Source organism: Salvelinus namaycush, unplaced genomic scaffold, assembly GCF_016432855.1.
Source record: "Salvelinus namaycush isolate Seneca unplaced genomic scaffold, SaNama_1.0 Scaffold897, whole genome shotgun sequence".
In the NCBI taxonomy this organism is placed as follows: domain Eukaryota; kingdom Metazoa; phylum Chordata; class Actinopteri; order Salmoniformes; family Salmonidae; genus Salvelinus; species Salvelinus namaycush.
Genome location: NW_024061638.1, coordinates 59,777 through 72,637, shown reverse-complemented (window position 1 = coordinate 72,637; position 12,861 = coordinate 59,777). Strand labels below are relative to the sequence as shown.

Below are 12,861 nucleotides of genomic sequence, written 5' to 3'. Positions count from 1 at the left end.
TTATAATTATATTCAACTGATTTCCTTCATTCATACAACTTCCTCTGCACCTCTCATGATGACTGTTTAGCTTGTCAGTCTGCTTTGCAAAATAGATCACTCAGTCAAGTAGGAATGAAATACAATTTAAATATCCCAGAATGCTTTTGTATTTGAGTGTTATCTCAGTGAACGTCTCTACTCACTACCACTGTCACATGTCATGTTATTGTCATATCTAAATGAGGAAAGTAGTTGAGGAGCTACGTTTTCTTTTTCTCTCCTCTTGTTCCAGATGTCCTGCTTAAGCCTGATATCAACATATGTTGTCTTAGTGACTGTAGGCCCACTACTCATGTTGCCCTGTGAGGGAGGGTGGCTGGCACTGTTACATGCTGATGTTATTGTCATATCTATAGGAAACTAGTTGAAGAGGTTTTTCTTCTTCTCTTTTATTGTTACAGATCTCCTGGTCCAGCCTGATATCTCCCTGACTGACTCAATGGGAGGGGTCTCCAGGGGCCACCAGGGGCCCGAGGTGTTCAGGGGCTACAGCTTCACCATCACCTGCTCCACTCAGCCACAGTACCCAGGAGGCTCCTTCCTCCTCACGTTCACAGGCTCCAACAGAACACAGACCCAGCCAGCTGTCAATCACTCTGCTGCCTTCCTCTTCCCTGCTGCAGATGACTCCCACCAAGGGAACTACAGCTGTGTTTATGACAATTATGTTTTCTCTCATAACTTCTCCTCTGAGAGTGAGCTCCTCTCCCTCACCATCACAGGTAACTGAACATGAACCAGACTTATAACTTTGTCATTGACAGATTTGCCACAGATCTATGTGATGATAATCAGTCCCCTCATCAAAGGTGTTTCTGTTGGCAGCCTCTCCTCTGCCAGCATTCATCATCAGACACGTTGTAGTGCTGCTGCTCCTACTAACAACCATCACCACCTCCTACCTGTACTACAAGGTAAAGACATTTACTCAGACGTTACAAGTCATTTAAACTAGAGAGTGAGGGTGAGGGGGAGAGGGAGGGAGGGAGAGAGAATGGAGATACTAGAGAGTAAATGTCTGACTGTTGGTGCTGTGTCTCCCTAGCCCACCAGGAGGCAGAAGAGAGTGAACAGGGTGAGCAGCATGGATCTTGATGTCAATGCCGTGGAGATGGTCTCTCTGAGCTCCAGAGCTGAAGCTGGAACGGGAGAGGAGAGAGCAGCCCAGGGGACGGAGTAGGAGTAGAATGAAGCTGACCCTACATGCTGATCTTAGGTCAGTTTTGTGTTTTAAATCGATGGTCAGCAGTGGACTGGTGTTTAAAATGTGGTGACAAACCTGAAGTGGTTCTAATTTTAATAACAAGTTCAGAATTAGTTTATCTTTCTAGAACCTTGGAAGAAATCTAAAAGGAGTGACTGCAACCACCATTATTCTTTTTAGTTTGGTTTTTACCACCAGGGTAACATGGGGTTCTGGGTAACATGGGGTTTGGGTAACGTGGGGTTTTGGGTAACATGGGGTTCAAGGTAACATGGGGGTTTTGGGTAACATGGGGTTTTGGGTAACATGGGGTTTTGGGTAACATGGGGTTTTGGTAACATGGGGTTTTGGGTAACATGGGGTTTGGGTAACATGGGGTTTTGGGTAACATGGGGTTTTGGGTAACATGGGGTTTTAATTATTTGAAGAGAGTAGCTCAATTACATCTGACTTGTGTTCCAGACTGTATTGCTTTTTGCTTTTGTCTTAATGTCTTTAGTCTTTGTCTTTATCTTATTTGGTGTCTATTAGATTCTTTATCTTAGTTAGTGTCTCTTAGATTCTTTATCTTATTTAGTGTCTCTCAGATTCTTTATCTTATTTAGTGTCTATTAGATTCTTTATCTTATTTAGTGTCTCTTAATCTTATTTAGTGTCTCTTAGATTCTTTATCTTATTTAGTGTCTCTTAGATTCTTTATCTTATTTAGTGTCTCTTAGATTCTTTATCTTATTTAGTGTCTCTTAGATTCTTTATCTTATTTAGTGTCCCTTAGATTCTTTATCTTATTTAGTGTTTCTTAGATTCTTTATCTTATTTAGTGTCTCTTAGGATTCTTTATCTTATTTAGTGTCTCTTAGATTCTTTATCTTGAAGTGTCTCCATTATTAATTCATGTATTATTATAATCATCTGTTCATTCTTTGTGTTTTGAAACATTTTTTAATAAAGGGGTTTGTTGTTGTTGTTTACCTCATGATGTTATTGATTATAAATGTTATGATATTGATTATTGATTATGAAGTAGATTATTGTTATGATGTTTCTCTCTAAACTGCCATGTAATCAACTGAATGCTTTTAATAAAATGACAGGCTGTCAGTCTTGTGTGATTCCCCTCTTGGACAGACTACAACATACAGTATGAATTAACTGAGATCAGTCTGTGTGATTCCCCTCTTGGACAGATTACAACATACAGTATGAATTAACTGGTCATACATTTGGCAGGAGGTTAGGAAGTGCATCTCAGTTTCCACCTCATTTTGTGGGCTGTGTGCACATAGCCTGTCTTCTCTTGAGAGCCAGGCACCCACCTGTATATAGTCTTGCTATTGTTATTTTACTGCTGCTCTTTAATTACTTTTTACTCTTTAATTACTTGTTACAGGCCAATCCAAGCTGTATTGTTCAGTAGGATAATAGTAGACCAACCCAAGCTGTACTGTTCAGTAGGATAATAGTAGACCAACCCAAGCTGTATTGTTCAGTAGGATAATAGTAGACCAACCCAAGCTGTATTGTTCAGTAGGATAATAGTAGACCAACCCAAGCTGTTCTGTTCAGTAGGATAACAGTAGACCAACCAAACTGTACTGTTCAGTAGGATAATAGTAGACCAACCCAAGCTGTACTGGTCAGTAGGATAATAGTAGACCAACCCAAGCTGTACTGTTCAGTAGGATAATAGTAGACCAACCCAAGCTGTATTGTTCAGTAGGATAATAGTAGACCAACCCAAGCTGTTCTGTTCAGTAGGATAACAGTAGACCAACCAAACTGTACTGTTCAGTAGGATAATAGTAGACCAACCCAAGCTGTACTGGTCAGTAGGATAATAGTAGACCAACCCAAGCTGTACTGTTCAGTAGGATAATAGTAGACCAACCCAAGCTGTACTGTTCAGCAGGATAATAGTAGGATAATAGTAGACCAACCCAAGCTGTACTGTTCAGTAGGATAATAGTAGACCAACCCAAGCTGTACTGTTCAGTATGATAATAATAGACCAACCCAAGCTGTACTGTTCAGTAGGATAATAGTAGACTAACCCAAGCTGTACTGTTCAGTAGGATAATAGTAGACCAACCCAAGCTGTACTGTTCAGTATGATAATAGTAGACCAACCCAAGCTGTACTGTTCAGTAGGATAATAGTAGACCAACCCAAGCTGTACTGTTCAGTAGGATAATAGTAGGCCAACCCAAGCTGTACTGTTCAGTAGGATAATAGTAGACCAACCCAAGCTGTACTGGTCAGTAGGATAATAGTAGGCCAACCCAAGCTGTACTGTTCAGTAGGATAATAGTAGACCAACCCAAGCTGTACTGTTCAGTAGGATAATAGTAGACCAACCCAAGCTGTACTGTTCAGTAGGATAATAGTAGACCAACCCAAGCTGTACTGTTCAGTAGGATAATAGTAGACCAACCCAAGCTGTACTGTTCAGTAGGATAATAGTAGACCAACCCAAGCTGTACTGGTCAGTAGGATAATAGTAGACCAACCCAAGCTGTTCTGTTCAGTAGGATAATAGTAGACTAACCCAAGCTGTACTGTTCAGTAGGATAATAGTAGGCCAACCCAAGCTGTACTGTTCAGTAGGATAATAGTAGACCAACCCAAGCTGTACTGTTCAGTAGGATAATAGTAGACCAACCCAAGCTGTACTGTTCAGTAGGATAATAGTAGACCAACCCAAGCTGTACTGTTCAGTAGGATAATAGTAGACCAACCCAAGCTGTACTGTTCAGTAGGATAATAGTAGACCAACCCAAGCTGTACTGGTCAGTAGGATAATAGTAGACCAACCCAAGCTGTTCTGTTCAGTAGGATAATAGTAGACTAACCCAAGCTGTACTGTTCAGTAGGATAATAGTAGACCAACCCAAGCTGTACTGTTCAGTAGGATAATAGTAGACCAACCCAAGCTGTACTGTTCAGTAGGATAATAGTATTACTATTATTGAAACAGAGAAACTGAGTCAGAAATTCACAGGTTTCAAAATTTCTCTCATTTTCCCCCCAGGTTTTTGTTCTCAAAGTCGGACTTTTTTAAACAGAAAACCAATACAATTGTATGTTCTAAGTCCATAACAATGCTTAAACCACATCAGGAGACCACAATTGAGGTTTGGGAAAAAAAATTGAGAGTAGTTCCCCTTTAATTCAAGTGTGCAGGCACCTAGCAGTGTTTCTGTAGTACAGGCACCTAGCACTATTGTTGGATTAGCAGTGTTTCTGTAGTACAGGCACCTAGCACTATTGTTGGATTAGCAGTGTTTATCTAGTACAGGCACCTAGCACTATTGTTGGATTAGCAGTGTTTCTGTAGTACAGGCACCTAGCACTATTGTTGGATTAGCAGTGTTTCTATAGTACAGGCACCTAGCACTATTGTTGGATTAGCAGTGTTTCTATAGTACAGGCACCTAGTACTATTGTTGGATTAGCAGTGTTTCTGTAGTACAGGCACCTAACACTATTGTTGGATTAGCAGTGTTTCTGTAGTACAGGCACCTAGCACTATTGTTGGATTAGCAGTGTTTCTGTAGTACAGGCACCTAACACTATTGTTGGATTAGCAGTGTTTCTGTAGTACAGGCACCTAGCACTATTGTTGGATTAGCAGTGTTTATCTAGTACAGGCACCTAGCACTATTGTTGGATTAGCAGTGTTTCTGTAGTACAGGCACCTAGCACTATTGTTGGATTAGCAGTGTTTCTGTAGTACAGGCACCTAGCACTATTGTTGGATTAGTAGTGTTTCTGTAGTACAGGCACCTAGCACTATTGTTGGATTAGCAGTGTTTATATAGTACAGGCACCTAGCACTATTGTTGGATTAGCAGTGTTTCTGTAGTACAGGCACCTGGTGTAACCAACTTCACATAGCCCCCCAGAAGAAAGGCACACGGACACCCACACTTCAGGTTGACTCAGTTTTTATCTGCAGTAAAAGATATCAAACAGTGATGACAGGCATTGACAGGACAGTCACATGTTCACTGCTCTCAGACTGAATCCACAAAGTGATTGTATAGTATACATGCGATGTGTTTAGAAAATAACAAAAAATACAGAAAAGTATACCTGCAGTAAAATAAATCAAACAGTGATGACAGGCACTGACAGGACGGTCACAGCCACACGTTCACTGGTTAGGTAGGACACAAGATATCTGTTAGATAGGAGCAACAGTAGTGTTACATGGTTAGGTAGCACACAAGATATCTGTTAGATAGGAGCAACAGTAGTGATACATGGTTAGGTAGGACACAAGATATCTGTTAGATAGGAGCAACAGTAGTGATACATGGTTAGGTAGGACACAAGATATCTGTTAGATAGTAGCAACAGTAGTGATACATGGTTAGGTAGGACTCAAGATATCTGTTAGATAGGAGCAACAGTAGTGATACATGGTTAGGTAGGACACAATATATCTGTTAGATAGGAGCAACAGTAGTGACACATGGTTAGGTAGGACACAAGATATCTGTTAGATAGGAGCAACAGTAGTGATACATGGTTAGGTAGGACACAAGATATCTGTTAGATAGGAGCAACAGTAGTGATACATGGTTAGGTAGGACACAAGATATCTGTTAGATAGGAGCAACAGTAGTGATACATGGTTAGGTAGGACACAAGATATCTGTTAGATAGGAGCAACAGTAACGTTATTGATACATACCCTCAATGTGAAGTGATATTAATCCATAAATACAGAGCACAAGTACAACCCTTTTATAAAAACCTTTAAAGGTAGTTAGAAAATAAACATTCACTTAATATTTCAATAAGTCACCTGCTAGTAAATCACCTGCTGGCAATAGCTGGCGTGACATTGTAGTGCAGAGACCAACGGTGCTAGTTAGCTCGTCATTAACACGGCTAGCTAAGACAGCAAAAACTTGGTTAACTGGCTGAAATAGGTCTTCAATTCATGAACGGCAAAATAAATATATACATAGTCACATTCGCTATTGCCTTTAGGATATATGAACCAGTTTTCCAAAAACACTATTGTGTTATACAGTTTTAAACAGTGTTTATGTACAGAGGAAGAGGACTCGAACCTGCTCTCAGAATATCTCTCAGACTGAGGAGCGGGCAGACCAACTTCCCAAATAGGGGAGAAGCACTCAAAACACACTAGTTGTTCTTTCAAAGAAAATAATACAAAAATGGTAAGTCCGAAGACCTCTCGTATTACCAACCTTACTACAATGGCAGTAAATATTTTTTATGAATTCAGTAACACACAATGAAAGGAAACTGTATTTACATCACCCCTTTTCCTGAGGTGAATGGTTTCACCCACTACTCTCCGGAACTGAGGCTTTGAGATCTACAGTTTCACGTTGTTACACTTTTGATGAGCAAAATGTAATATTCATATGTCTAAACATACTGAATTGTAATTGGATGCATTTTACCGCCGTATCATACTGTGCAATGATTGGTTAAGACCACACAGATGGTTAGGTCATGGTCAGTTGATCATGGTTGGAGATACGTGAACATGCCAGTTGTAGCTAGCTAATAAAGAACTACGTTAAGAAATATCCTGTAGTACTGCATTTTATTATTTTGTACAAAGCGTGCAAAACATGACAGGTGACTTCATATACATTATAGCAGGGGGTCGGCAACGTTTTTCAATTTACAAATGAGCCTCCAATTTCTAAAGATCTGCGTGCCTGTATAACGCCCCACCCAGCGGACTGTCGACCAATCACGTTCACGTTGTCATGCCGCGTCACGCGGTTGCTAAACCAATCGTAACGTAATCCCTTCTCAGTCAGTGTACTTCATGTCGAGAAACTGCCTATTTTCATCAAAAGTACGTACTGTCACGATCCCAAAGCTATACGATACTACAGATAGCAAGTTAATTATCTCACATCTCCGAAAATATCTGTAATGTTGTACTTCTTTTTGACAAAATTCATGCAATGTTGGGTTTTTAATCTAGAGCCCAATAGACTCCCATTCAAACTTTGAAAGAGCGCTCTCCTTGTCCCACAATCACCCAGAATGCACCGCACCGCATATTGACATAGAAAAGGCAACGTTTTCCATCTACGCAAAATTAATTCTGAAGTTGTGAATGTTAGATTCCACTCTGTGAGACACATCGATCTGCAGGTTGAATATGGTGAGATTGTAGACTCCTAAATTGATAGTGCAGTTTGTTTAGGTGAACAGCTAGTTAGCTACTTCGCATGCTGATATTGTCTTTGGTATTATTGTGTGTAGATACGTTTAGCTACCAGCCAGCCCCACGCAGAGAGCATTGCATTGTGGATTTTGTAGTCGACTTGAGCTGCAACAGATTTCCACAACGATGTTCCATCTTGTTACCAACCTTATTATTAGGGATGCACCGATATTACATTTTTGGCCGATACAGATATCCAATATTTTCCTTGCCAAAAAGAAACCATACCGATAACCAATATAAAACATATTGTGACCTTTTAAGCATTCTAGTACAGTTAAATAGTTAATGTGTGGGGTCATTTCTGTTAGTTTTTGCTGTTCTCCAAATAGTACTTTAGAGTTTATAGTACAGTAAATTAGTAAATTAGCTTCAACTGGTGGAGGGATTCTACACCCCATTTAGCCATACCCTAGGTTTAGCTGTATTTCTACACACCCCATTTAGCCATACCCTAGGTTTAGCTGTATTTCTACACACCCCATTTAGCCATACCCTAGGTTTAGCTGTATTTCTACACATCCCATTTAGCCATACCCTAGGTTTAGCTGTATTTCTACACATCCCATTTAGCCATACCCTAGGTTTAGCTGTATTTCTACACACCCCATTTAGCCATACCCTGCGTGCAAAACAAAACACATAACAGCTAATAACGTAGCTAAATATTAACATTATCCCCAATCGAGATATCTGTCCGTCGTTTCAGCTCCAACTGAACTTAAAGGTGCATTTCAGACACACATCTTCGTGGCCATTCAGGATGTAGTGTACTCGGACTGTCTAGCTCTAGCTAATAACACAGCATAGTAGGCTATTGGTTGACAGACAGACGCTAATCAGATCACATCACCGCCAGATAATTAACTAAAGATGCTGAAAATGGAGGGACTCGGGCCGAAGATGGACCCGGAAGAGATGAAGATGTGGTGTCTTCGGTCAGGAACTTTCTCCTCCATGTCGCCCTGCTCCGAGTCAGTAAGTATTGGACCAGAAGCTAGTCGGGTTTCCCTATGATGTCAACTGTGTAGCCTGGCAGGTCCCAGATCTGTTTGTGTTTTTGCCCAGAGTCATGTATTCATGTCTAAATACATGGCTCTGCTTTGGTCTATTCCATTGATATTGTCAAACTGAACATTGCATTGAACATGTGAGTCATTTAGCAGACGCTCTTATCCAGAGAGACTTACAGTAGTGAGTGGATACATTTTCATACGTTGCATTGGCAGGACAATTCCATTAGTAGTTGGGAGGAGAGCAGAAACAGCCTAACACCTACGCTGATACTGTGTAACCTGTCTGCAGTCAACCAGCCATCCAGACTGAAGTGAAGGCCTTATTACAGAATGAAAACACCTTCTCTTTCGTCGGCATGGCAACCTGTAAACATGTCAGTGGTGTCACAATGTTGCACAACAGCAGCAGAACATTGGACGGAGGGTCATTGTATCATTACACAGTGTCCCTGTCAATTCTACTGTATTGGTACATGTGGTATTACAATACATTAGATCTGTAGACGGCAGCATTGAAACAATTTCCAACACAAAGTCAACTAGCAACCTACTCTGTTTCAGTGCTGGTTAAATATCCCACTGATTTTATTCTGCTGTTAGAGGCCATCAGTAGAGACAGTCAGGAAAATAGTCTTTATAGCTAGTTTGTTTCTGTCAAACCATGGGAAGTGTGTCTATATAGGTAAGTATATATACAATTAGGATTTTACTTTAAGGTCAAATGTAATTTAACTGTCTAGTTGTTTTATTTATGTTTTAACCTTTATTTAACTAGGCAAGTCAGTTAAGAACAAATTCTAATTTTCAATGACGGTCTAGGAACAGTGGGTTAACTGCCTTGTTCAGGGGCAGCTCGGGGATTTGAATATATCTACACTCTTAAATAAAAGGTGCTATCTAGAACCTAGAAGGATTCTTCCACTGTCCCCATAGGAGAACCCTTTGAAGAACCCTTTTAGTTCCAGGTAGAACCCTTTTGGGTTCCATTTAAGAGGGTTCTTCATGGAACCAACATGAGTCAAATGTACTGTCTAGTTGTGAAGAGAATCGAAATATGTTGTTTACTGATCTCCTCTCCATTCTAGCACCATACGTTCTGTTGTTTACTGATCTCCTCTCCATTCTAGCACCATACGTTCTGTTGTTTACTGATCTCCTCTCCATTCTAGCACCATACGTTCTGTTGTTTACTGATCTCCTCTCCATTCTAGCACCATACGTTCTGTTGTTTACTGATCTCCTCTCCATTCTAGCACCATACGTTCTGTTGTTTACTGATCTCCTCTCCATTCTAGCACCATACGTTCTTCAGAAGCTGGACAGCATATGAATAGAATCCATCTTCTCTCACCCTCGACCCTCAAGACCTACATCACACAAGATGCTTCAGAATAACAACAACAACAAGCTGGTGAAGTTGCTACCCAACAGGAACAACCCTGACAACAACAACAACAAGCTGGTGAAGTTGCTACCCAACAGGAACAAACATGACAACAACAACAACAACAAGCTGATGAAGTTGCTACCCAACAGGAACAAACATGACAACAACAACAACAACAAGCTGGTGAAGTTGCTACCCAACAGGAACAACCATGACAACAACAACAACAACAAGTTGGTAAAGTTGCTACCCAACAGGAACAACCCTGACAACAACAACAAGCTGGTGAAGTTGCTACCCAACAGGAACAACCCTGACAACAACAACAACAACAAGCTGGTGAAGTTGCTACCCAACAGGAACAACCCTGACAACAACAACAACAACAAGCTGGTGAAGTTGCTACCCAACAGGAACAACCATGACAACAACAACAAGCTGATGAAGTTGCTACCCAACAGGAACAACCATGACAACAACAACAAGCTGATGAAGTTGCTATCCAACAGGAACAACCCTGACAACAACAACAACAACAACAAGCTGGTGAAGTTGCTACCCAACAGGAACAACCCTGACAACAACAACAACAAGCTGGTGAAGTTGCTACCCAACAGGAACAACCATGACAACAACAACAACAAGCTGGTGAAGTTGCTACCCAACAGGAACAACCCTGACAACAACAACAACAACAACAAGCTGGTGAAGTTGCTACCCAACAGGAACAACCATGACAACAACAACAACAAGCTGATGAAGTTGCTACCCAACAGGAACAACCATGACAACAACAACAACAAGCTGGTGAAGTTGCTACCGAACAGGAACAACCATAACAACAACAACAACAAGCTGGTGAAGTTGCTACCCAACAGGAACAACCATGACAACAACAACAACAAGCTGGTGAAGTTGCTACCGAACAGGAACAACCATGACAACAACAACAAGCTGGTGAAGTTGTTACCCAACAGGAACAACCATGACAAAAACAACAACAACAAGCTGGTGAAGTTGCTACCCAACAGGAACAACCATGACAACAACAACAACAACAAGCTGGTGAAGTTGCTACCCAACAGGAACAACCATGACAACAACAACAACAACAAGCTGGTGAAGTTGCTACCCAACAGGAACAACCATGACAACAACAACAACAAGCTGGTGAAGTTACTTCCCAACAGGAACAACCATGACAACAACAACAACAACAACAACAAGCTGGTGAAGTTACTTCCCAACGGGAACAACCATGACAACAACAACAACAACAAGCTGGTGAAGTTGCTTCCCAACAGGAACAATCATGACAACAACAACAAGCTGGTGAAGTTGCTACCCAACAGGAACAACCATGACAACAACAACAACAACAAGCTGATGAAGTTGCTACCCAAAAGGAACAACCATGACAACAACAACAAGCTGATGAAGTTGCTACCCAACAGGAACAACCATGACAACAACAACAAGCTGATGAAGTTGCTACCCAACAGGAACAACCATGACAACAACAACAAGCTGATGAAGTTGCTACCCAACAGGAACAACCATGACAACAACAATAAGCTGGTGAAGTTGCTACCCAACAGGAACAACCATGACAATAACAACAACAAGCTGGTGAAGTTGCTACCCAACAGGAACAACCATGACAACAACAACAACAACAAGCTGGTGAAGTTGCTACCCAACAGGAACAACCATGACAACAACAACAACAACAAGCTGGTGAAGTTGCTACCCAACAGGAACAACCATGACAACAACAACAACAAGCTGGTGAAGTTGCTACCCAACAGGAACAACCCTGACAACAACAACAAGCTGATGAAGTTGCTACCCAACAGGAACAACCATGACAACAACAACAAGCTGATGAAGTTGCTACCCAACAGGAACAACCATGACAACAACAACAACAAGCTGGTGAAGTTGCTACCCAACAGGAACAACCATGACAACAACAACAACAACAAGCTGGTGAAGTTGCTACCCAACAGGAACAACCCTGACAACAACAACAACAAGCTGGTGAAGTTGCTACCCAACAGGAACAACCATGACAACAACAACAACAACAAGCTGGTGAAGTTGCTACCCAACAGGAACAACCATGACAACAACAACAACAACAAGCTGGTGAAGTTGCTACCCAACAGGAACAAACATGACAACAACAACAACAACAAGCTGATGAAGTTGCTACCCAACAGGAACAAACATGACAACAACAACAACAAGCTGGTGAAGTTGCTACCCAACAGGAACAACCATGACAACAACAACAACAACAAGCTGGTGAAGTTGCTACCCAACAGGAACAACCATGACAACAACAACAACAACAAGTTGGTAAAGTTGCTACCCAACAGGAACAACCCTGACAACAACAACAAGCTGGTGAAGTTGCTACCCAACAGGAACAACCCTGACAACAACAACAACAACAAGCTGGTGAAGTTGCTACCCAACAGGAACAACCATGACGACAACAACAACAAGCTGGTGAAGTTGCTACCCAACAGGAACAACCATGACAACAACAACAAGCTGATGAAGTTGCTATCCAACAGGAACAACCCTGACAACAACAACAACAACAACAACAACAAGCTGGTGAAGTTGCTACCCAACAGGAACAACCCTGACAACAACAACAACAAGCTGGTGAAGTTGCTACCCAACAGGAACAACCATGACAACAACAACAACAACAACAACAACAAGCTGGTGAAGTTGCTACCCAACAGGAACAACCATGACAACAACAACAACAAGCTGGTGAAGTTGCTACCCAACAGGAACAACCATGACAACAACAACAACAAGCTGGTGAAGTTGCTACCCAACAGGAACAACCATGACAACAACAACAACAAGCTGGTGAAGTTGCTACCGAACAGGAACAACCATGACAACAACAACAACAACAAGCTGGTGAAGTTGCTACCCAACAGGAACAACCATGACAACAACA

The 12,861-nt window shown here is 41.4% G+C and overlaps 1 pseudogene; it reads left to right on the top strand.

Moving 5' to 3' along the window:
• Positions 1-7,347: 7,347 nt before the first annotated feature.
• LOC120043308 lies at positions 7,348-9,818 on the top strand (annotated as a pseudogene).
• Positions 9,819-12,861: the final 3,043 nt, after the last annotated feature.